This window comes from Geotrypetes seraphini, chromosome 18 (assembly GCF_902459505.1).
Source record: "Geotrypetes seraphini chromosome 18, aGeoSer1.1, whole genome shotgun sequence".
NCBI classification, from domain to species: Eukaryota; Metazoa; Chordata; class Amphibia; order Gymnophiona; family Dermophiidae; genus Geotrypetes; species Geotrypetes seraphini.
Window position 1 is genome coordinate 42,902,896 of NC_047101.1, and position 25,766 is coordinate 42,928,661.

At 44.6% G+C, this 25,766-nt stretch overlaps 1 long non-coding RNA gene across 2 annotated transcripts in view; it reads right to left on the bottom strand.

Annotated features, from left to right (window-relative positions):
- LOC117351897 overlaps positions 1-24,912 on the bottom strand; it is a 212,152-nt gene extending 187,240 nt beyond the window's left edge. For both annotated transcript variants that reach the window (XR_004537524.1, XR_004537523.1), the window contains exons 1-2: positions 24,850-24,912; positions 14,098-14,240 (exon numbers count right to left, since the gene is read on the bottom strand). This is a non-coding gene — a long non-coding RNA (uncharacterized LOC117351897). The remainder of the gene's footprint in view (positions 1-14,097; positions 14,241-24,849) is intronic.
- Between the last annotated feature and the right edge of the window lie 854 nt (positions 24,913-25,766).

Here is a 25,766-nt window from a genome sequence, read left to right on the forward strand (position 1 = left end):
TGCGATCTGATTGCCCGGTATAGCTTTGTGTCGTCTGCAAACTTGATGATCTCACTGGATATTCCTTCTTCTAGGTCATTGATGAAAATATTAAATAAGATGGGCCCAAGTACTGAGCCCTGGGGCACACTGCTAGTCACTTTCTCCCAGTCTGAGAACTTCCAATTTATGTCCACTCTCTGCTTTCTGTTCTCCAGCCATTTGCCTATCCATCTTAGTATATCTCCCTCTATTCCATGGCTTTGTAGTTTCTTGAGAAGTCTTTCACGTGGAATCTTGTCGAACGCTTTCTGGAAGTCCAAGTATATTATGTCCACCAGTTCTCCACTATCAATTTGTTTGTTCACGGTCTCAAAAAATTGAAGTAAATTCGTCAAACATGATTTCCCTTTCCTGGCTCTCATCAGTTCGTGTGTATCCAAGTGCCGGACTATGCTATCTTTAATTAGTGCTTCAACCATCTTTCCAGGGACAGACATAAGACTCACAGGTCTGTAGTTGCCCGGTTCTCCTCTTGATCCTTTTTAGAAAATTGACGTGATGTTCGCTATCTTCCAATCATCCAGTATCTGTCCAGTTCTAATTGACAGGTTGGCAAGTTTTTGCAAAAGCTCTCCGATTTCAACTTTCAATTCTTTTAAGACTCTCGGGTGAATTCCATCAGGTCCAGGAGATTTGTCACTTTTAAGATTGTCGATCTGGTAGTATATCTGGTCCAAGTCCACTTCTACTGTGGTGAGGCTGTCCTCTATTACTCCTTTGAACACTTTCACTGCTTCTGGTATTGTTGCGGTATCCTCCTTCGTAAAGACAGACGCAAAGAAAGAATTTAGTCTGTCTGCAATTTGTTTGTTTTCCTTGATGTACCCTTTTCTTCCCTGGTCATCCAGCAGTTCCACCACCTCTTTTGCAGGTTTTTTTCCTTTTACGTATCTAAAGAAGGGCTTGAAATTTTTGGCCTCTTGAGCTATTTTCTCTTCATAGTCCTTTTTGGCATCTCTCACCGCCTTGTGACATTTCTTCTGATTATCTTTATGTTTGTTCCAAGCTTCGGTTGTTTTCGTGCGTTTCCATTTTTTAAAGGAGTCCTTCTTTTCTTTTATGGCTTCCTTCACCTCTCTAGTAAGCCATGCCGGTTCTCTTTTGCCTTGACAAGCAGTTATGTTAATTGGTTTAAATTTAAATTGTGTGCATAAATTAAGATGTATAATTCATGTCTAAAATGTATAAGCAGTATCAAAAAGGAGCAATGAAAATGGGAGAGCCATAGATGGATTGGTGGAGTTCCTCAAAGTTATATGCATAATTATAGAATAAGCACATCACCCAATTTTAGGTGCAAAGTTTTGCACCACATTTTTATCGGTGTAAATGGTTGCATCTAAAGTCAATTGTGTCTCTTCGGTATGTGCTATTCTATAAACAATTCCTAGTGTTGAGCACTGTTTATAGAATAGTGTCGGGTGGTTTTCATCACCAGTTGTTTATGCACACTATATAGAAGTCTGTCCAGAAAGGATAACGGCAGATAAAGACAAGTCTGGTTCATCCAGTATGCTGAGTAGGGTTGTTACTGCAGGTTGCTTTCCCCATGCCTTTGTTCTTTTGGAAGTTGTACCTTCCACACAATGTAGGCTACTTTTTTCACAGTTTCTTAGGATAAGATTAGCCATTCCTCAGCTGGTTTCCATCCTTTGCTAATTAAGGATTCATTGTGTTTATCTCACTCTTTTTTGAATTCCAGCAACATTTGTGCCTGTACTACCTTCTTCAGAGGTTATTTCAGGCATCTACAACTTTTTCCCATGAAGAAATATTTCCTGAGGTTGTTTTTAATTCTTTTCATATTTGTTTATTTATTGGGATTTATTAGTGTCATATCATGACCTCTAGTTTCCTCTTATGAAAAAGCTTGTTTGGTCTATAATGCCTTACAAATATATAAAAGTATGCTAACTTCTATCCATTGCCCTTCCTTTCTTCTAGAGTATACTACTAGTACTATCTATTCAGTCGTGTCCAACCCTTGGATGCTCTGTAGGCCAGTCCTCGCCAAGCTTCTCTGTTTTCCATGGCTTATTTCAGTTGTTTGATGTTCATTCCCATGTCATTCTTGATGGTATGCAGTCAATGGGCCTTTGGTCTCCCCTGCTTCCTTTTACCACTTACTATTCCAAGTAGCACCTCCTTTTCGAGTGAATTTGCCCTCATCACATGTCCAAAATAGGTCAGTTTCTGTCTGGTAATCTTGCCTTCCAGGAACAACTCTGGGTTTATATGATCACGAACATCTTTGTTGGTGATCCTAGCTGTCTATGGGATTCGTAGAAGTTTTCTCCAGCACCACAGTTCGAAGGTGTTGATTTTTTCTTGCAGAGTATACAGTACAGTACATATTTAGGAACTCGAGTCTCATTTTCTTCTGATGGAGACCTCTTACCTTTTGATCAGTTTGCTCTGTACCAATTCTAGTCTTTGTATGTCTTTAGTGAGATATGGCCTCCAAAATTAAACACCTCCAAGTGAGGCTTTACCAGAGTCTTCTACAGGGACATTATCACCTCCAGCCTAGGTTCTGTTAAAGAATTGGCTCCTCACAACACCACTCAGGTCCCCTCCAAAGCTGCAGCACCCATTCAACAGCAGAGATGCTGAAGTCTCATCAGCCGAAAAAATCTGCTGCCTGAGCTGCCCTCTCCTCCTTGCTAATTAACTTAATGCGCCAAGAGCAACCAACACTGATCTGATCATGTCAGCCTCAATGTATTTAAAGTATTACAGTAGCTGAAGTACTTAAGGTTACTTGAAGTACTACAATATAATCTCATTATAACCGACTCGCATATAACGGAACCTCGCCTATAGTGGACGAGGTCTGTTGGTCCTGGCCGTACGCCATTATAAACATACAGAAAATCATTGCATATAGCAAACTCGTATATAACGGACTTTAGGATATAACAAACAACCAATTTGGTCCCCAGAGCCGCTTTTAGCTGTAATTTTCTTCAACTATAACAGACATGCAGGCTCCGCCTACAAGACACATGGCATGCTGGTGATATAATATCAAAATGTAGCCCAGGTTGGTGAATTTATTATTACAGTTTATTTCTCCAATTTATTTATATATTTTGAGGCCCAGAAGAAAATGACAAGAGTATTTTTCTTTCCGGTACAGTACGACATAATGCTTTAGAACATTTTTTAGTGCTCTGGTTTTGCAATCATTTCGTGCCATACCAATATTTTGCTGAGTTTTGTTCTTGATGTTGCTGATATGGTTGTGCAGTGACTGTTATTCATTGATTGAACGTTGTGTCAATTTGACCTAAATAAAGGTTTTTAAAAATGCAACTCTGGATATAACGGACTGTTTTTCCAGGTCTGTTGAAGTCCGTTATAATGAGATTATACTGTATGAAGCTAGGCTGGTATAAACCTTGGAAAAGAGAATTACAATAATTGAGATAATATTACAGAATAAAGCAGAAGGAATAAAGTAACAGGACCATATGCCTTCTCCATAACAGAGTAGCCAAAATAGAGCAAATCACTTCAAATACTTTGCAGATTTTCAAATTGCAGACATCCATAAAGAACAATTGTGGATTTTTCACTTAAATAGTGTGTAATTTTTTTTGCCCTGTTGATAGTTAAAGAGCTCCAGTGGCCATTGTAGTGGAAGATGTGTCGAGGAGAGAGAGTGTGTGGCACAAGTACATTCTGGTACAGGGATGATAAATGTATCTGAAGTGATTTTATAACCAATTATTGGAAGTTTTTTCATGAGTGTATATGGAATGGTCAACCTTTTTCCTTTAATTATTTTGCAGAAGTTTGTTTGCCCTGGCGCAGGAATCAAAAGCATAGCTATGTCAGCTACTGACTCTCCTGACAAATTGTGTGAAGAATGCTATGAAGTTATACAATTGCTTTTTGAATGTTTATATTTATTTATTTATTCATTCAATTTTCTATACCATTCTCCCAGAGGAACTCAGAATGGTTTACATGGATTCATTCAGGTACTCAAGCATTTTTCCCTGTCTGTCTCAATGGGCTCACAATCTATCTAATCCAATGGGTGACCAAGTGACTTGCCCCAGGGTCAAAAGGAGCAGTGGGGGTTTGGTTCCTCAACCTCAGGGTGCTAAGTCTGTATCTCTAACCCCTGCGTCTTAGACATAGTATGGTAGAAGATAGTTTGGTAAACATTGTCTGATGGAGATGGCAAAACATAGTTAACATAGCATGGTAAAACATGATACGACATAACATGGTATGGTGATACATAGCATGGCTAATATAATTTATTTTTATTTTATTATTTATATACCACATATATCCTAAGTGGTTTACGTTCAGGTACTTTATCATATTCACTATCTGTCCAGGTGGGCTCAAACTCTATCTAGTCTACCTGGGGCAATGAGGGGATTAAGTGACTTGCCCAGGGTCACAAGGAGCAGTGAAGGATTTGAACACACAGCCTCAGGGTGCTGAGACTGTAGCTCTAACCCCTGCGCCACACACTCCCCATGACTTGGCAAAATTGGTAAGGCCAATGCATGACGAAATATAGCATGGAAGACATGGAGCAGCAAAAACTGTGTGGCAAACATGGCATGAGAGATTGTAGCATGGCAGACATAGTATGGCAAACATAATATGGTAAATATGGTATATAGTATAGTAGCAAAGAAAACACACCCTCAATGTGCTCAAGATTTCGTATCAGATCTTCTCTAAAAGGGAGAAAAGACTTCAGTGTCCAATAGGGACTCTCAAAATAACTACCCACATAGACAAGCTGGTTTCAAATAGAACTTGAAGCCAGCAGACACATCCTTGGTCAAAAAACTCCCAAAAAGAATGAAGACGCAATTTCAGAATCACTTTCCAAAAAAAAAAACAGTGTTTCAATAATAATATCAGTCTTATCAATCTTTACAATGAAATCACTTATCTGAAAAACGCTATCTTCTCAATGTCTTTTCAGTAGATTTACCCGAAAATCTGGGGCTTGAAAGCAGGAAAAAACCGGCTCCATAGGGGATCAGCTTAGAGCATGGCGGCTACTTCAATACAACCACTAGCCCGCCTCCACGATATTGAAGTAGCCGCTATGCTCTAAGCTGATCCCCTATGGAGTCGGTTTTTTCCTGCTTTCAAGCCCCAGATATTCGGGTAAATCTACTGAAAAGACATTGAGAAGACAGCGTTTTGCACAGACTGTTTTTTTTGGAAAGTGATTCTGAAATTGCGTCTTCATTCTTTTTGGGAGTTTTTTGACCAAGGATGTGTCTGCTGGCTTCAAGTTCTATTTGAAACCAGCTTGTCTATGTGGGTAGTTATTTTGAGAACCCCTATTGGACACTGAGGTCTTTTCTCCCTTTTAGAGAAGATCAGATACGAAATCCTGAGCACATTGAGGGTGTTTTCTTTGCTACTGATTTATTTGACATCCTTTCTTGTTTACATTTATTTTTGTGATATAGTACAGTAGGACATAGATGGTGAACAGTATGACAGAGTGTGGAAGAACATTTTACGAAAAAAGATGGCATGGTCAGACATAGGACAAAGCACATAGCATTTGAGACTCAAGACAGAGGAAGGTCAGGGACACTTTGTCAGAAGGTTTGGGGAATTTGGATTGGCACACTCATAGAGGATAGGGGGAAGAGGTGAGTTTGTATTGCCTTCCTGAAGTTCAGTAGGCTTTTTAATGATCTTATGCGGGTAGGTAGTTCCAGTGGCGTGGTAAGTAGTGTAAGATCTTTTTCAAGTGTTCTTAAGGTGGAAAGAGTGTCCTGAGGGCACACATAATTGCTTTTCTTCTTGTGAGCAAAGTAGTCAATTTGGGATGTAGGGGCAGAGGTTTGCATGCCATATAGGTATGAGGAGGTGATAGTTGGCCATTGGTTGCTAGCAGTAAATGTCTGTTAACAATGGCCACTTCTGAACAGTCCAAAATAAAGCATAGGAGCTGGTTAGACATAGAGGCTATTTGATTATTTACTATTTTGGAAATCCTACAGAAATGTTTTGACCTGAAAATTTGCTATTCAGTCTATCATTCCTAGTGCTACATTTTATTTCACCATCTCATAATTCCAGGACTTGGAATGATTTGGACCAGCAGCTCTCTACCTCCAACCAAGGACACTCTACAGATAACCTCATTAAGTAGTGTTCCCCATGCTCAGCCAAAGGACAATCCATTTCTATATCTACTGTATTTTATATTTGGCTGCTCATTTCACTCTGTTTATTAACTTCACCTGCCATTATAACATATAAAGGACAATTAAATTATAGCCAAACCAGGCTGCACACAAGTTTTGAGTTTATTTAAAAGCAGCAGATGGCATCTTTTGCTGGGGAGGTAGAGTTTTTAAGATGTATGGGAAAACAGAAGATGCAGCTTTGAAGAGAGACAGTGCCTCAGGAAATGCTTTGATTTATTTATTTTTAATTGCCTGTTCTCTTGTTCCTTATTTTCATGAGCATTAGCATGAAAATAGGCGTTTTTCTCTTTCAGCTTAGCTGCAGCTGTTGTTTATGCTGAACTGAACTCATAAGCATAGAGCTGTGACATCACAAGCTATTATTTTGGAAAGCCTTTGTGAACAGTGATGTCACATCTGAGGCGTTTAGAACATCATGATATATCAGAGCACACAATGCATTCAAGTTAATGTAAACATGATTTATCATAAAATGCGGGGTGCAATACTGGGTACGTCAAAAAGATGGAATATTTCTTACATTTTTTGCATTTTCTTATGTGTAGCAGAACGGTAAAGAGTTCCTACTGCAAAAAAAGGGAGAAACCACTGCTTGGCCGGGATCGGTGGCATGGAACGCTGATACTATTTGGGTTTTTTCCAGGTACTTGTGACTTGGATTGACCTCCGTGAAGATACTGGGCTAGATGCACCATTGGTCTGACCCAGTAAGGCTATTCTTATGTTCTTTCTTCATTTTTAAACTCTTTATTGAAATATTATACTGTATTTGCATTACATGTTCATATGTTATGATTTAGGGGTCCTTTTATTAAGGCGTGCTAACCAATTTAGTGCACAGTAATGATTAGCATATGCTAAATGCTAAGATACCCATTACATTCCTATGGGTATCTTATTTACTACTACTACCATATTATCCATTTAGTTGTATCCGACCGCCAACACTCCACCTTATCTGATAGTCATATGGTCTCTGTCAGTCATACAATAACTGCAGGGGCAGATATTGTATGACTGGCTGCCCGCTCTGAGGGAAGCAGGCACAGTGAATGGAGTGCTGAGAAAGTGAGTTTAGGAGCTGCGTTGGAATGATCAGCTCCCGAGTTGGTGACCCTGGAGAGCATTTGGCAGGTCCTATAAAGGCTTGATAAAACAGTTTCCAAATCTACTCAAGAAGTATTTAATCTTGCTGCTAAAGTTGATTTATTATCTCAAAAATATAGATAATGTTAAGGAAGATTAGTGTGGAACAAGTGCAACAGCCAAAGTTAAAGCTTAAAGACACAGTGGCAGCAATGGTTCATCGTAAAAAAGCAGCAAAAAAAATGAAGGATAAATTGGCCTTGTGTGGAGAAACAATAAGAAGCACTTCCCTCTAGATTAACAAGGCTCAGCAAAACTAAAAGTATATAAAGCGGCACAACTTGAATAAAACAAACCCCTAACAAACATAATAGCACTTGAAATTACAATTATTGCTATTATGTTCAATGGTTAGTTTTTTATTTAAGTTACTGTATTTTTTGCTCCATAAGATGCACCTGACCATAGGATGAACCCACCTCTAGAGGAGGGAAAACCAAGAAAAAAAAATTCTGAACCAAATGGTGTGCCCTGTACCCTGTCCCCCCCTCTAGTGGTAGACCGGGACAAGGTAAAGGGCACATCTAGTGGTGGGCACGTCTAATGGTAGGCAGCCCCAAGCCAGCCTGCCCTCAGCCAGCTCCAAATCAGCCAGCCAGCCCCGTCCCACCCACCCCCAGTACCTTTTTAAATTCTGCCCAGCAGCTCCAGCCAGATTCTCTCCCTCCCTGCCTTCGCTCTTCTGGGCTCCTCATTTCTTCCAGGCATAGTGGGCAGCTGGATAAAAGGAAGGAAGCCTGGAATTGGCAGTGGAAGAGAAGGGTACAGATAAGAGCAGCTGATGCAAGGAAGGCGGTTCTCTGGGTGGTAGTGAAGCAAATGGTTGCCATTTTGAGGGTGATTCTGCACGGAGGGGCAGCTGCTTTTTGTGTACTAGAGCCGTGCAAATGGCGAGGCCTAGATGGGCTCCAGGTGAACGCACGCAGCCTTTCTGAATGTGACATCTCAACGTTTCTCCGCGTGTCTCGAGCCTCCTGATCCTGGCGGTACGGTGTGGAAGGGCGCAGCAGCGGATGTTGAGCAGTGGCGGCGCTTCCTGCTCCGCCGCTCGTTAGCACACACTAACCCCTCCCCCCCTTTTACAAAGCTGAATTAGGCTTTTTTATTGTTGGCCTCGGTGGTATTAGCTCTGACACTCACAAAATTCCTATGAGTGTCAGAATTAACACCACCATGGCCAACGATAAAAAATCCTAACATGACTTGTAGAGGGGGGAGAGGGATAAATTGTAGAATTCCCCCTAATTGTCTGACATAACCTGTGCGATGTTCCACTTGGCTCCTCACTGTCCCCAGTGCTCTATCTATTTGGCATCCTTGGGTGAGAAACTAGCAGCTTTCAATCTGAAGATCTTTAGTTAAGTGGCTGACATCACGATTGTTATTCCTATTTTTTGACAATCTTAGTGCTTCTCTTAATGGGCTCCTTTTACAAAGGTGCGTTAGGGCCTTAGCGCTAGCTGCTATTGCCTCCTCTTGAGCAGGCGGTAGTTTTTCGGCTAGTGCGTGCGCTAAAATCGCTAGCGCACCTTTGTAAAAGGAGCCCTATGTGCAATATGAATAATTGTATGAGAGATTATAAATTACAGTAAAGTTCAACCAGAATAAAACTTTTTTTTTTTGCTTCAAATCCAGAGATTTGACACTTGGTGGAATTATTTATCCTATTGAATCAGAAATTAAAAATTTGGGCATGTACCTAGATAGAAATTTGTCTGTGAAGGCATTTACTTCAGCATTGGTCAAAAAACGCTTTTTCATTTTGTGGAAACTGCGTACTATTAAATCATATTTCAACCCTGTGACATTAGGGACTCTAGTTCAATCTCTGATACTTAGTACTCAGGACTATTGTAATTCAGTGCACCTTGTCGGGCATCGTACAAATTTAGTTAGATTGCATCAAATTCAGAATGTAGCACTGCGCTTATCAGATTATATAATAATAATAATCTTTATTCTTATATACCGCCCAACCATGAGTTTTAGGCAGTTCACATCAAAGAAGGCAGAGATACAACAATATTCAAGTTACAAATTTATCAAATAGACAAGTTTTTAATAATTTCCTAAAAGCATAATAAGATTGTGCTTGTGGAATCAGAGTTCTTAACCAGGGATTCATTTTTCCTAACTGAAATGCAAAAGTCTTGTCCAGAAATCTCTTATAGCGACATGCTTTTAAAGATGGATAAATAAACATGTAATTATTTCAAGTATTTTTGCTGGACTTATGTAACTTAAATTGGGAGGATAGGTATCCTGGAGCCAGACCGAACATCCTACAATAGAGAATTCCACTGGCTCCCATTTGAGGCCTGTGTAGTGTTTAAATATGGGACCCTTTGTTACAAAGTCTTATATGGGCAGGTACCTGAGTACTTATTGGAATTATTGACCTTGTTCAAAGCAAATTGTACATTACGTACTATATCTCTATTTGTTTTTCCTCCTGTTCGAAGTTGCATGCATAAGAAGTTTTTCTAGCACCTGTTTGCCTATCAGGCAGCTAGTTAGGATAAGGAGTTGGGTACTTTGTTCACAAGGTCTTGCCCATACACACACTTCAGAAAGTTATTAAAGTCGTCTCTGTACGATTTTTAGAAAATTAAAAAGGGCTTTAAGATTACTCTGTAGGTCGCTGGATTTGTCCAGTTTCTTACTCTTTGTGAACCACATCGATCCATGAGGTTTTGCAGTCTAGAAATGTAATGTAATGCAATCATGGTTTCTTCATTTTTACTGATGCCCTTTTTAACTAAGCCACGGTAGAGGTTTCTACCGTGGCCCAGAGCACTAAATGCTCCAATGCTGCTCCAACGCTCATAGAATTCCTGTGAGTGTTGGAGCAGCGTCAGAGCATTTAGCGCCCTGGGCCGCAGTAGAAATCTCTACTGTGGCTTAGTAAAAGAGGGCCATGATTTGCAGACTTTAAATTATTTGTTTAATTAGTTTTTTAATTCATTCATTTATACAGGTTTTGATTTTCTTGCATTGATATTCATTCGTGGCCTGCCTCTTCTTCTCAGTTTCTTTGCCTTCTGCTCTTGGGCCCAGATTGCAGCTGTTGATTCCTTCACCTCTGTCAGGGATGACCCTACAGCACACCGTCACTTCTCTGCATCAATCCTTTGGACTGGATTAATGATTGGACTTAGCACCAGATTGGAATTTATTTTGCTCAATCTCCAATCTCTTAACTTATTTGTATATTTTAATTTTATTCTTTTTATTTCTTTTCTTCTTATTTGAATTGTATCTTTCCCTCACAATTCTTAGAATTTTGTTATATCTTATCTATTTTAATAATTTTTTATTCAGGTCCTTTAGCTAGTTTGTGAGCCTTTGGGACAGATAGGGAAGTTCTAAGTACAGTGTTCCCCCGCAAATTTGCGGTTCGCCCATTCACAGTCTGCTCTGACCGCCTCTTCCTGTAGTAAAGTCGGGCTACACCAATCAGGAGCTGGGTGTCAAAGCAGCTCCTGATTGGTGTAGCCTGACATTACTACAGGAAGAGGTGGTCGGAGCAGATCGTGAGTGATTTTCTTCACCCGCCGGTGCTCCAGCTGCCCTCTCCTGCCTCTTGACAGGCTCAAAATTTGTGGGGGTTCCTGAAACAGAACCCCCTGAATTTTGGGAGAGTACTGTACCTGTATTTTATTGTAAACCACTTAGATCTGTAATATGTTTAAGTGGTATATCAAATGTTAATAAAGCATATTTATTATATTTATTTAACAGTTTGAAAGCCCCTGATGCAGCCTATTTTTTAAGCAAAACATGGCAATTCAGGCATAATTTTAGTTTGTCTGTTCTGAAATAAATTGTCTTCTACCCGCATGATTTGTTTTGGTCCGCTTACTGTCTCGCTGCTCTTGCAAAACTGATATGCAGCATTCTGTGACCACCCAGCCTTTCCGTAAGTCTATATAAAGAAAAAAGTAATTAATCTCTGCCATAAAGCTGATGCATAGTTTGAAATATTGTAAAACAGTCTGACTAAGGTGGTTTCCCTGCTGAGAATACTCAGAAATGCAACCTTTGAAGCCAGTTACATTGAGATAGAAAGGATTATGTTTTAATATTAACATAGCAGCTTGATTACAAGAGTCAATTACTATGCCCGCATGAGATGAAATGAATGCGATCAGATTGCTCTACACAGCAGTTATCAAGTTGCCTCCTAAGAGATGCATTTGGTCAGCAATCGGTGCCGTCAGTTCATCAGGGAGAGCAACCCCAGAGGCATATCCCCTTCTCAGCTCAGCTGGGGAATGATCTGAAGGTCATTCCCACAAACTCAACATGGTCCAGAACAATAATGATCCAGCTATTATAGCCTGTTATTAATGTCACTCGGTGGTATGTAATTTGTGTACTTATGATAGTTTTCAAAGCTAAGCAACATAGAAAACAGTTATTTATTTGTACAATAGAACAAATTGGATTAAGTCAGGGTTTCAGCCTAGCTGATAAAAAAAATAACTAGCTATGATAAAAGTCATACATGGGTGAGATGAATCCAAATCTAAATAATACAGGAATCCACACCAAAGTTCCCTCTAAAGATTGATGAGGTGTGTGCAAAAAAAAATATGCATGAGCAACAAGTTACATACTCCACAAATTTATGAGCAGGCACGGAGGACGCATTTTTAAACAAATGTAGTTTATCCTTGTACTCCTTATGTATTTTTAATCATCTATGGATATGTTTGTATGTTAATTGTTCAAATGGTTTTATTTATTTCCCCAAATTTATTTTTGTTATACGCATTGAAAATATTTGATATTGTGTTTAAATCAAAATCTCAATAAACTTGAAACGAGTGCCCGTAAGATTGTGGGAGGGTTAAATACTCAAAACTTAGAAGAATAACAATTTACTTAAAGTTTTTGCTTTGCCAGCTTTCTGGTATCTTTACATATAGTAGCGTACCTAGCATATGTAACACCCAATGCCCATCATTTTTTGGCACCCCCCCCCCCCATTTGTACGAAAAACATGATTTTTAGTAACAAGCCACACGTCACACATGAGTACCTAGGAAAAGGCAGCATCTTGCATATTGCAGTGAGCAGTACATCAATACACCCATTGTAAAACTAAACAAGTCAGACCAGCACAGATCAATCCTACACCGTCAATCCTAACAGAAAACCATGCCTTTCGAATACACAGAACACAGAAAACACCTTCGCCTAGTATGGAATATGTCATCACAAACTAACCCCTTCCCCTTTTACAAAACTGTAGTGTGGATTTTAGCCACGGTGGTAACAGCTCTGATGCTCATAGAATTCTGAGCATCAGCGCTGCTACCACCACGGCTGGCGTTAAAAAACGCTCCACAGTTTTGTAAAAGGGGGGATAAAATAGAAATACACAGCTTCAACGCTCTAACTCAGGGGTGCCTAAACGTTTTGGGCTTGCGAGCTACTTTAAAATGACCAAGTCAAAATGATCTACCAACAATAAAATTAAAAAACACAAAGCACACTATATGCTGAGAAAATGTTAATTATCATTCCTATTCTGGTTTTTTTTTCAAAGAGGTCAAGGCAGATGACTCTATGCATTGTCATCTCAGTAACAACCATACAAAAATAGACAAATATACCCCCTCCCTTTTTATTAAACCGCAATAGCAGTTTTTAGCGCAGGGAACTGCGCTAAATGCCCAGCGCTGCTCTCGACGCTCATAGGCTCCCTGCGCTAAAAAACACTGTTGCAGTTTAGTAAAAGGGGGCCATAGTGCAAAATATAGACAGCATATATAAATTCAGACACATTTTGATCACTAAATTGAAAATAAAATCATTTTTCCTACCTTGTCTGGTGATTTCATGAGTCTCTGGTTGCACTTTCATCTTCTGACTGTGCATCCAATCTTTCTTCCCTTCTTTCAGCCTGTATGCTTCCTCTCCTCCAGACCTCATTCCCTCCCCCAACTTTTTCTTCCTCTCTCCCTGCCCTTTCTTTCTTTTTTCTCTCTTGATGCCCCCTTTCTTTTTTTCTGTTTCCCTTCTGTCTACTTGCCTGCCCCCTTTCTTTCTCCCTACCCTCCACAAAGCTACTGCTGCCACCATCGGGGGAAACAGGCCCCAAAGCCACCGCCGCAACCATCGGGGGAAACAGGCCCCAAAGCCACTGCTGCAACCATCGGGGGAAACAGGCGCCAAAGCCACCGCTGCAACCATCGGGGGAAACAGGCCCCAAAGCCACCACCGCGGCTGCCCCAAGCTCTCTTTGCTTCCCCCGACGTCAATTCTGCCGTCGGAGAGGAAGTTCCGCCCAGCCAGGCAGCGATTGGCTGGCCCGAACTTCCTCTCCGACTGCAGCCTTAGGGCGGTGCACAGCCAGGGCGGACCGCTCCCCCCCCCCCCCCCCGGTATGACACTGAAGACATGGCAGCGGCTCCTCTCACGAATCCCCACCTGCGTCGGAAGTCCGATGCAGTCGGGGATCTTGAGAGGAGCCGCCGCTGCATATTTCAACTTTAAAATACAGGCCGCCGCCGCTTCCTCTCACTTCGCCCTCGAGTGAGCGACAGGAGAAAGCGTATGAGCGACGCCACTGAAAATAGTGAGCAATCGCTCATGCGCTCACCTTAGAGGGAACACTTTGAAGCAACCAAAAAGCACATTACACTAGACTTAATAGCTAAAAATTATTGGCAAAAATAATTTCCTTAACTTCTTCCGAAGGATATCTGCTACCATGGTGTTATATCAGATATCAAGGTTCTCTCTCTCCTTCTTTAAAAGAGGTTCTATTTGGTCCATTCCAAGATTTTCCATTTCATCCAGATGCTGATTCATCCAAAATCCTTTTGGCTTCTGGAAGACAAATTGTGGGGAGAAATCCTAAATAGTAATAGTCATAAAGACATATTTATTTTTGTTAACAAATATATCTTGAATATATGTCATAATCTGAAATGAAATATTTGGAGTATAGAAGAATAACTACCAGTGAGGCTCATTCTGTAAATCCGAACATGCAAAACATACTAATAGAGATAAGAACTTAAGAATAGCCATACTGGGTTAGACCAGTGGTCTCAAACTCAAACCCTTTGCAGGGCCACATTTTGAATTTGTAGGTACTTGGAGAGCCTCAGAAAAAAATAGTTAATGTCTTATTAAAGAAATGATAACTGCATGAAGTAAAACTCTTTATAGTTTATAAATCTTGGGTTAGACCAGGGGTGTCAAAGTCTCTCCTCGAGGGCCGCAATCCAGTCAGGTTTTCAGGATTTCCCCAATGAATATGCATGAGATGGTAAAATTATGGTCTTACCTGTTAATTTTCTTTCCTTTAGAAGCAGCAGATGAATCCAGACTAGTGGGTATAGCTCACATCGACCAGCAGGTGGAGATAGAGAACTGATTAACAGTTGGCCTTAAAGCCTGGTGTTCCTCCTGTTGATTCAGTTATGCATTTTGCCCAAGCAGCCCGAAAGGAGCATGAGCATCCACAAAACTTCATTCCAGTAGAAAATGCGCCACTCATAAACTAAATAATACAATTACCAACCATATCCCAACTGAACCAATAAACAAACACCCTACACACCTACAGTGCACCTGGGGAGGGGCTCTGGATTCATCTGCTGCTTCTAAAGGAAAGAAAATTAACAGGTAAGACCATAATTTTACCTTCCATAGCAAAGCAGCAGATGAATCCAGACTAGTGGGATGTAGCAAAGCAAACTCAAACTGGGTGGGACGCCAATGCCGCTTCCGCCAGCACTGCCGCCCCAAAACTGGCTTCCGCACGGGCTGCTACGTCTAAACGGTAATGCTTCGAAAAGGTATTACCCGATGACCAAGTGGCCGCCCGGCAAATTTCCTCCAAAGACATCCCCCCGGACTCCGCCCAAGACGTAGCCAATGCCCGAGTGGAATGAGCATGAAGGTGCTCCGGTACTTTCTTCCCTGTCAAAACATAAGCCGAAGCAATCGCCTCCTTGACCCAACGCGCAATGGACGCTTTAGACGCCGCCATCCCCTTGTTCTTACCCGCGAACAATACAAAGAGATGGTCCGACCTACGAAAATCATTCGTCACCCCCAAATAATGGAGAAGCATACGCCGTACATCTAGTCGACGCAAAGACAAAAATCGTTTACCCCAATCCTCCTTCCGGAAGGATGGGAGGAATACACTCTGGTTCACATGAAAAGAAGAAATCACCTTAGGCAGGAAGGACGGCACCGGCCGCACTGACACCCCCGTCTCAGAAAACCGTAAAAAGGGTTCTCTGCAAGAAAGCGCCTGAAGTTCCGAAACTCGCCTCGCCGAAGCCATCGCCACCAAGAACACAGTCTTCAGCGTGACATCCTTCAAAGTGGCCGCTGATAGGGGCTCAAAAGGTGCCCCCTGCAACCTCCCAAGGACGAGTTTAAGATTCCAGGATGGACAAATTCGCCTTACCGGCGGGCGGATATGGTGAACCCCTTTGAGGAAACGGACCACGTCCGGCTGCGAAGCTAGCGACTCGCCAGCCACCCGGCCCCTGTAACAGGTAATGGCCGCCACCTGAACCCTTAAAGAGTTATAGGCTAATCCTTTCTCTACGCCTTCCTGCAGAAAGGCAAGAATAGCCGGCAGCGATGCATGGAAGGGCGCGATTCCCTGTCGTCCGCACCAAGCATCAAAAATCTTCCAGACTCTCGCATAGGAGGTCGAAGTCGAAATCTTCTTAGCGTTAAGAAGCGTGGCAAACACCTGCTCCGAATAGCCCTTCTTCTTTAGCCTTGACCGCTCAAGAGCCAGGCCGTAAGACCAAAGCGGCCCGGATCTTCCATCCAGATGGGGCCCTGAGTTAGTAAGTCCGGAGTTACCGGGAACGTCACCCGATCGCCTACTGAAAGCTGAATGAGATCTGCGTACCACGGTCGACGCGGCCAATCCGGAGCCACCAGGATCACCCTGCCGTGAAAGAGAGAGATGCGTTGTAACACCCGCCCTATCATGGGCCAAGGCGGGAACACATACAGAAGGGAATTTGGAGGCCATGGGAGGGCCAACGCGTCCACCCCCTCCGAGCCCTTCTCCTTGCGTCTGCTGAAGAAGCGAGGCAATTTCGCATTGCGGGACGAAGCCATGAGATCCAACTCTGGCAACCCCCACCGACGGACTAGCAGGCCGAACGCTCGAGCCGACAATTCCCACTCGCCCGGATCTAGAAGATTTCTGCTGAGGAAGTCCGCTTGCACATTTTCATGACCTGCAATGTATGCCGCCGACAGAAGCGGAACATGCCCTTCTGCCCACTGAAACAGTCTCCTTGCCTCTTCGGCCAACTGCGGACTCCGAGTGCCCCCCTGACGATTGACATAAGCGACCGCCGTGACACTGTCCGAAAAGATTCTGAATCAGGGACTGAAAAGCCCTCAGCGCCAATCTGATCGCTTTAAACTCCAACAGATTGATGGGCCACTGGGTTTCCTCTAAGGACCACACTCCCTGCACCGACGCTTGCAGGCACTGGGCCCCCCAGCCCCGCAGACTGGCATCCGTTGTCACCACCACCCAATCTGGTGTGGCTAACGGCATGCCCCGCCACAGGTGCAACTCGTGTAGCCACCACTGCATGCTGCGAGCCGCCTGAGGACTCCATTGGAGACGCACATTGTAGTCCAGAGAAGCTGGGGACCAGCGAGAGAGAAGCGACTGTTGTAAGGGCCTCATGTGGCCCCGAGCCCAGGGGACCACCTCCAGAGTCGCTACCATGGAGCTCAGAACCTGCACATAATCCCAAACCCGAGGTCTGGGCGACCCGAGAAGAAGGCGAATCTGATCCTGCAATTTCTCTCCCCGGTCTCGGGGTAGAAATACTCTCCCCAGAGCAGTGTCGAATCTGACCCCCAGATGCACCAAAGACTGCGACGGGGACAGAACACTCTTGGGAAAATTGACGATCCACCCCAACGACTGAAGGAGAGAGATTACCCTCTGAGTGACCGACAAACTCTCCTGTCTGGACGAGGCGCGGATCAACCAGTCGTCTAAGTAAGGGTGTACTCGAATCCCTTCCTTGCGAAGAAAGGCTGCTACCACGACCATGACTTTGGAAAAGGTGCGGGGAGCCGTCGCCAAGCCAAAGGGCATGGCCCGAAACTGATAATGCTGGCCAAGAATCGCAAACCTCAGATACCGCTGATGCGGAGGCCAGATCGGGATATGTAGGTACGCCTCCTTGAGATCTAGGGACGTGAGGAACTCTCCCGGTCGAACCGCCGCAATGACCGAGCGCACCGTCTCCATCCGGAAATGGCGAACACTGAGAAATCTGTTGACCACTTTGAGGTCCAGCACCGGTCTGAACGACCCCCCCTTCTTTGGTACAATGAAGTAAAGGGAATATATCCCGCGGCCTACCTCCTCCGGGGGCACCGGTACCACCGCCCCCAGATCGAGCAGCCCCTGAAGAGTCATGCGAACCGCCTCTCCCTTGGCCGCCCCATGGCACGGGGACACCAAGAAAGAATCTTCGACGGGAGAGGCGAACTCCAACTTGTACCCTTCTTGAACAATGTCCAACACCCACTGATCTGACGTGATTGTGGCCCACTCCGCCCGAAACGCCGAAAGCCGCCCCCTAAGGGAAGGGCGGAGGGAGCCAAGCCCCCGTCATTGCGGAGTGCGACTGGTTGGGGTACGTGTTGGCTGACCTGAAGAGGGTTTCGCCGTACGAAAGGAACTCCTCTGCTGAAACCTAGGCCTCGAAGCAGAGAAAGAACCACAGGCTGATCTGAAGAATGGTTTACCAGACCTGGACCGCCTAACATCTCTGAAGCGCGGTCTAGACGAGGAGGATCTCACCGGGGGCCTAGCCCTATCCTCCGGTAGACGCTGTGTTTTGGTATCCCCAAAATCCTTCACCAATTTCTCTAAGTCCTCTCCAAATAATAAACCACTTTTAAAAGGGAGTCTCACCAGCCTAAGCTTGGATGCAGCATCTGCCGCCCAATGTCGGAGCCATAAGGATCTGCGCGATACCACTGACAGAGACATTTGTTTCGCAGATGCTCGAATAATGTCATATAAGGAGTCTGCTAGATAAGCCAAGCCCGACTCCAAATCAGCCAGTTCCAGAGGGACAGAACCCCCGGACTCCATTAAATTATCGGTCATCCCTTGCGACCAATGCAAACATGCCCTCGCCGCATACGAGCTGCAAATTGCGGCCTGTAAGGTAACCGCAGCTACTTCAAAGGACATTTTTAGGGAAGATTCAATCTTCCGATCCTGCGCGTCCTTTAGCGTCACCCCCCCTTCCACCGGCAAGGTAGTCTTTTTCGTTACCGCTGCCACCAAAGCGTCCACCCTAGGTAACCCAAACTTTTCAAGTTCACTTGGGTCAATCGGATACAGGAGCCGCATGGCCTTTGCCACTCGTAAACTGGCCTCCGGCGTATCCCATTGCGCCGCGATCAGCTCCTGCATGGCTTCATGCACCAGAAAGGACTTAGGTGGCTTACGTGTACCTGCCATCAGGGGGTTACCCGACACCTTAGCCTCTTCCTGAGAGATATGTAAACCCTGCAAAGCCTTGGAAATCAAGGATGCCAGCTCCTCTCTATGAAACAGCCGGAGCGCGGAAGGATCATCAACTTCCCTGCCCGGGGGGTCCTCTGCCTCCCAATCTAAGACCTCCCCTTCCTCTAATGATTCAGGAAGGGAGAAAGGTGATAAGGGAAGATTACCCTCCGCGTCCACGGTCGCGAGTCTGCGTTTCTTCGCCCCCTGCGACCGCCCAGGCGACAGCACAGGACCCGTAGTCGGGCCGGCCTTAGCACCGGTTAAACCCGTGGAGGTAGAAGGCCCAGGGAGGGACGGCCAGGTCGCCGGTACCGACTGGGCGCCCTGTAGCAGAAAAGCTCGGTGCAATAACATAACAAACTCCGGGGAGAAGGAACTCACCCCATTAAAGATGAACCGGCCTGCTCAATGCTAGGGCGCGCAGCCGCGCCGTCCCCTAGCGACCCTGGCTCCCCGACCGCCGCTGACCTTCCCTCAGCCGCGGCAGAGCCTTGCAGTCCCCCCGAGTCGCCCTCAAGGCCCGGGGACGGAGACCGTGCCCCGCTGACACGGGAGATGGCTAACTCACACGCTTGCAGGAAGGCATCTTCTGCCGGTGTATCCCCACACCCTGCAGAGCAGAAGCCCGACAGTGCTCGGCGCTTCCCACAGCGCGAGCACCGCTGAGTAGCCTCTGCTGCCATCGCTCAAAACGGCGATACAAAAAACTTTTCTTTTTTTTTTTTTTTTCACAAACGCGGCAACACGCCGCCGACCGCCGACTCCGCCCCCCCCCCCCGCTACCGCCGGAACGACCCGAACGACCGACGAACGCAAGAGGAGGCAGACAGCAAACAAAGTTACTCACCAACCGGGCCCCCGCTCTAACTGCAGTCGGGTTACAGCTGGTAATCGCACTGAAAGCCACACGAACACAGCACGGCTCAGCACAAGCAGGAAGTCGTTGGTTTTTTTTTTTTTTTTTTTTACTGGAATGAAGAAACCCAAGAACAAAAGTCCTGCAGTGGCCCAAGAACCCGCTCAAACCAACGGAGGGGAGGGTGGAGAAGGGACCTGGGAGGGCCCAGGTGTAGCCCCCAAAGCCGGCACCGCTCAGCCAGGCACCCCTGTCCTACTGAAAAAGACCGAGTCTTAACAGAGGAAGCCACAGGAACACCACCTAAACCGGCCCCAGCCAGAATCCAGGAGCTAGTAGAGTAAGCTCCATTCCTGCTGGGAGATAGAGCAAAACTGAATCAACAGGAGGAACACCAGGCTTTAAGGCCAACTGTTAATCAGTTCTCTATCTCCACCTGCTGGTCGATGTGAGCTATACCCACTAGTCTGGATTCATCTGCTGCTTTGCTATGGAACTATTAGCATACAATGAAAGCAGTGTATGCAAATAGATCTCATGCATATTCATTGGGGAAATCCTGAAAACCCACTGGATTGTGGCCCTCAAGGAGGGATTTGACACCCCTGGGTTAGACCAATGGTCTATCTAGGGCAGCAACTTGTTTTCAACAGTGGTCAATCCAGGTCACAAGCAAGATTCTGGAATCCCAAAGAGTACCAAGATTCCATGCTACCAATCCCATGGAAAGCAGTGGCTTCTTTGTGAAGCACAGTGAGAAATTATCAAATTGAATTTGTGACTAATGATGCAGGTGGGTGTCTGCTGAAACATTGCTCCATGTTGAGTCAAAAAGATTTTGATTTTATTAAACTTTACATTGGCTGGAAGACATAGTGTCAAACCCTTTTGCTTCTTTCTTCCAAAATGGCACCCTATTTTAACAACTGTTAACAAAGAAAAATGACTGTTAAAGAAGAAAATAATGCTTGAACAAGCTGCTAGATCTGTATTTTGCTTGAGAATATTATATAATCCATGAACATATTATACTGGCTGAAAAAGTTAGTTGATTCTAAGGGTGCATCAGAAGTCATGTTTCAGCCCACTGAAGGAGCCTGTTTCAAGGATAACATAAAACACTTTCTTTGGTGTAATACGAGGGTTCTTCAAAAAAGTTTGTGTACATTTATATTTTCATGAGAAATGATTGGGGTAGGAGAAGTGGTAAGAGGGTATGTCATAGAATGTCAAATGACTAGTCAGACAAACTGGCTCACCTTGCAGAAAGTGATGTAATTTTCATTTGAGATATTTAATAATTAGTGTTTAAAAGTGTGGAAACTTTTTTGGAGATTACTACTCCTCTTTATTTCTATAGCACTGAAAGGCATACACAGCGCTGTACATTTTAACATACAATAGACAGTCTCTGCTCAGAAGAGCATTCAATCTGCCTCTGTTTAGGGGTCCTTTTCTTAAAGCTTAGCACTCGTTAATGGAATTAGCATGCACTAAATTCTGTGCATCCTATTTTATGATGAGGAGTGACCTAGTGGTAGAGCTGCTGCCTCAACACCCTGAGGTTGTGGGATTGATCCCAGCACTGCTCCTTCTGACCCTGGGCAAGTCCCACTCCACTGCCAGAGGTACAAAATTAATACCTGTATATATGTATACCACTTTGAATGTGTAACCACAAAAAGGCGGTATACAAGTCCCATCCTCTTTCCATCTGTGGGTTACATGGCATATAACACATATTAATTTCTGAGTGCTAAGTTGTAGGAAAAGGGATCCATAGAGAATGGTGGTAAAGCTTCCCTTTGAACTCCAGTTTCTCTTTGAAACTCCAGTAGCCTGCAGTGCAGGACTGCTTTTAGTCATAAAGGGACCCAGGACAGAAATTAAGGAGGGGGGCCCCTCTTCTACCTATCCGTCTCCCAATTTCCCCACCCATCTTTAAATGACTTCTTCACACACAAAACAGACCTTCACCAAATACAGAACAATGGATCACAAATTAGAAATAGAAATATGAATACCAAAACTGAACTGGAAACACAAAGAATTAACTCTGCAACTTCATTTTGTACTGAACACAATCAGTGGCATAACCATGAGAAGGGGCTGGGCCTCCCACTTTGAGCTTAGGCCTTCTCAAAATGAACAGCCTGCTGGGAAAAAACCAGCAAAGGAGGCAGTAGGCCCTCTCGCCAACCAAGGAAGAAAAGGGTGCATCAAGGAAGACAAACAGATTTCAGATAGGCTAAAATCTTTCTTTGCATCTGTCTTTACCAAGGAGGACACTGCATCAGTGCCCGAAACAGGGAGAGTATTTAAGGGAGAAATAGAGGAAAGCCTCACCACAGTGAATGTGGATTTGGACATGATATACTATCAGATTGACAAACTAAGAAGTGACAAATCCCCTGGACCAGATGGAATTCACCCGAGAGTGTTAAAGGAGCTTAAGGTAGAAATCGGAAAACTATTACAATCCCTAGCTAACATGTCAATTAGAACCGGGCGAATACCAGATAACTGGAAGATAGCGAATGTCATCCCAATCTTCAAAAAAGGATCGAGAGGAGAACCAGGCAACCATAGACCTGTGAGTCTTACGTCGGTTCCTGGGAAGATGGTTGAAGCACTAATTAAGGATAGCATAGTGCAACACCTGGATAATCACGACCTGTTGAGAGCTAGTCAACATGGCTTCAGGAAGGGGAAGTCATGTTTGATGAATTTACTTCAAGTTTTTGAGAAGGTGGATATAATATACTTGGACTTCCAGAAAGCGTTCAACAAGGTTCCACATGCATGGCTTCTGAGGAAACTACAAAGTCATGGAATAGAAGGGGATATACTAAGATGGATAGGCAAATGGCTGGAAAACAGAATGCAGAGGGTGGGCATAAATGGGAAGTTTTCGGACTGGGAGAAGGTGACAAGCGGTGTGCCCCAGGGCTCGGTTCTTGGGCCCATCTTATTCAATATCTCCATAAATGATCTGGAAGAAGAACCAACAAGTAATATAATCAAGTTTGCAGATGACACAAAACTATGTCGGGCAGTTGGGTCACAAAAGGACAGGGAAGAACTTCAGAGAGATTTGAACCAGCTGGAGAAATGGGCGGAAAAGTGGCAGATGAAGTTTAATATAGATAAATGCAAAGTGATGCACCTTGGCAGGAAAAACAAGGAGCATGAATATAAAATGTTAGGTGTAACATTGGGCAAGAGCGAACAAGAAAAGGACTTGGGTGTACTGATAGACAGGACCCTGAGGCTGTCGGCTCAGTGCGCAGCGGCGGCAAAGAAAGCAAACAGGATGTTGGGCATGATAAAGAAGGGGATCACAAGTAGATCGGCGGACGTCATAATGTCGCTTTACAGAGCAATGGTCAGACCACACTTGGAATACTGTATCCAACACAGGTCTCCCTACCTAAAGAAGGATATAACTCTGCTGGAGAGAGTGCAGAGGCGAGCCACGAAGCTAGTAAAAGGTATGGAGAATTTAAGCTACAAAGAACGCCTCGGAAAACTGGGATTGTTCACCCTCGAGAAGAGAAGAATGCAAGGGGATATGATAGAGACCTTGAAAATACTAAAAGAATTCGACAAAATAGAGCAAGAAACATCGTTATTCACATTGTCAAATGTGACTCAGACAAGAGGTCATGGACTGAAACTGAGGGGTAACAGGCCCAGGACAAATGTCAGGAAGTCTGTTTCACACAGCGAGTGGTAGACGCTTGGAATGCTCTCCCAGAAGAGGTTGTGATGGAGACCACCATTCTAGGATTCAAGGGCAAGTTGGATGCACACCTTCTTGCAAATCACATTGAGGGATACAGGTAAACAAGGTCTTCATCAAGGAACACCTAGCTTAGCCTCCGCGTATGCGGGTCGCCGGACTAGATAGACCTAAGGTCTGATCCAGTAAAGGCATTTCTTATGTTCTTATGTAACATCTCCCTTGATGTAGCTGGTAGAGATCCCCAAGCCTCATCAGCTGATGACAATCTCCTTCCCCTCCTCAGATCCAGTGACCAGAACTTTCAAAGTTCTGTAGCTGGCCAGCAGTATGACAGAGCTACTGCCTTACCTCCTCCCCCCTTCTGCTTGGCTCTCATGTATGCATGAAAAAATTGGCAGCTTGAGGATACTGCCACTAGCTGCAAAGTTTGGAGACATCTGGTTGCCAGACTGGAGGAAGAGCTCTTCAGTTGTCAGGGCTTGGGGATCTCCACAAGCCAAGTAGGGAGAAAATTGGTGCCCATTCAGCCCCTCCTCACAAATCAGCTGCATGGCTATGCCATTGACTACAATACAAAAATATTTGTCATGCACATATCCCTAAGATAACATATTCCAGTTAATTCATTAAAAATAAAACACTTTTTTCTACCTTGGTGTCTGGACATTTTGTTTTTCCATCATCTTGGTCCCAGTTTCTCTTTCTGCTTTTTCTCTCTCTTTTACTAATTCTCTTTCCAGTGTCTGTTATTCATTTTTTTTCTCCTCTCTGGCTCCATTTCCCTCACTATGCCTGTCTCCAACATATTGATTTTTTTCCTCCTTCCCATGGGTTCAACTCTCTTCCTCTTTCCCCATGGTCCAACAGTTTGCTTCCTCTCTTTTCTATTGTTGTGTTCTTCCCTTCCCCCTCAATGCTGAAGAATGGGTTGGAGGGAAAGAGAAACGTTCCCTTCCATCCCTCTCTCCCTTCTTTTCATCCCCAGGTCCACCATCTCTCCCTTTCTCTTCCCAACTAGCCTCCCCCTATCTATCCCTCCCTCCCCCAGGTTCACCATCTCTCCCTTTCTCTTCGAGTATCTTTCCTCTTCCTTCACCCCACCCCACGTCCAACTTTTCTATTTCTCTTCTCTGCCCACCATCTTTCTCTTCCCCTCCTCTATTTCCAGTCCCATAAACTCTTCCCCTTTACCTACTCCCACACTCAAAGTCTGGCACTGCTTTAAACTCCCTCTCTCAGTCCCCTTTTCTACTTTTTTAAAAAAAATTACAGCTAGTAACGGGGATTTCCTCACCCTTGTGTCTTCCTCTTTCTATCCGCGCCGGTCTGACGTTGCTCTGACCGTCCATCGCTGAAAAATCCCATTTTTGCTGCGGGGGACTCGCCGCAGCCAATCGGAAGCGCCGCTTCCGGCTCCTCCTCCCTGCCGCGGTCCATGCCCAATGACGCCACTTCCGGTTTCCGCCTGGGAGGATCCGGGCGAAGGGACCCCTAGGCCGCTGTTCAGGTCGGCTGCCGCGGCCCAAATGGATATGTGGGCGACGGAAGGTAAGAGCAACCTCAGACCGCCGCGGATAGAAGGGGGCCCAGGGCAGCTGCCTTCTTTGCTCACGCCGGCCCTGCTGAAGTGCCACTGGTTTCTTTCCCTTGGGAAGCTTTGCAAGCGCAGACTATATGGGTTCCAGGCCTGAAAAGCAGGTGCAGGGATTTCATTTCGAAACCCAGGGCTGCCTCGAGATCCTACTGGCAGGCTAGGTTTTGTGGATATCCACAATGAATATGCATGAGAGAGATTTGCCTGCACTGCCTTCTTGGAATGCAAATCTCTCTCATGCATGTTCATTGTGGATATTCAGAAAACCTGGCCTGTCAGTAGATCTCGAGGACCGGACTTGGGCAGCCCTGGGTTAGACGTTGGTGCTTTCTTTAGTGGCAATTTCGGCCGCCTTTGACACAGTCCATCAGAAATAGGTGGCTGGGTTTCAGGGTGAAGATGGTTTCTTTCATCCTTTCAATGTAGGATTCAGCAAATTAGGATGGGCCAGTGCCAGCTAAACTCCCAAAGCTTGGTTTGTGGAGAACCACAGTAACATTTTCATTTCACTGAGTTGCTATTCAGATCCTTGGGTTGGATGACGGGGGGGGGGGGGGGAGAGGGGAGGGTAGTAAGATAAATGGAAGACTGAAGTTAGGGAAGACTAGGCAATACGA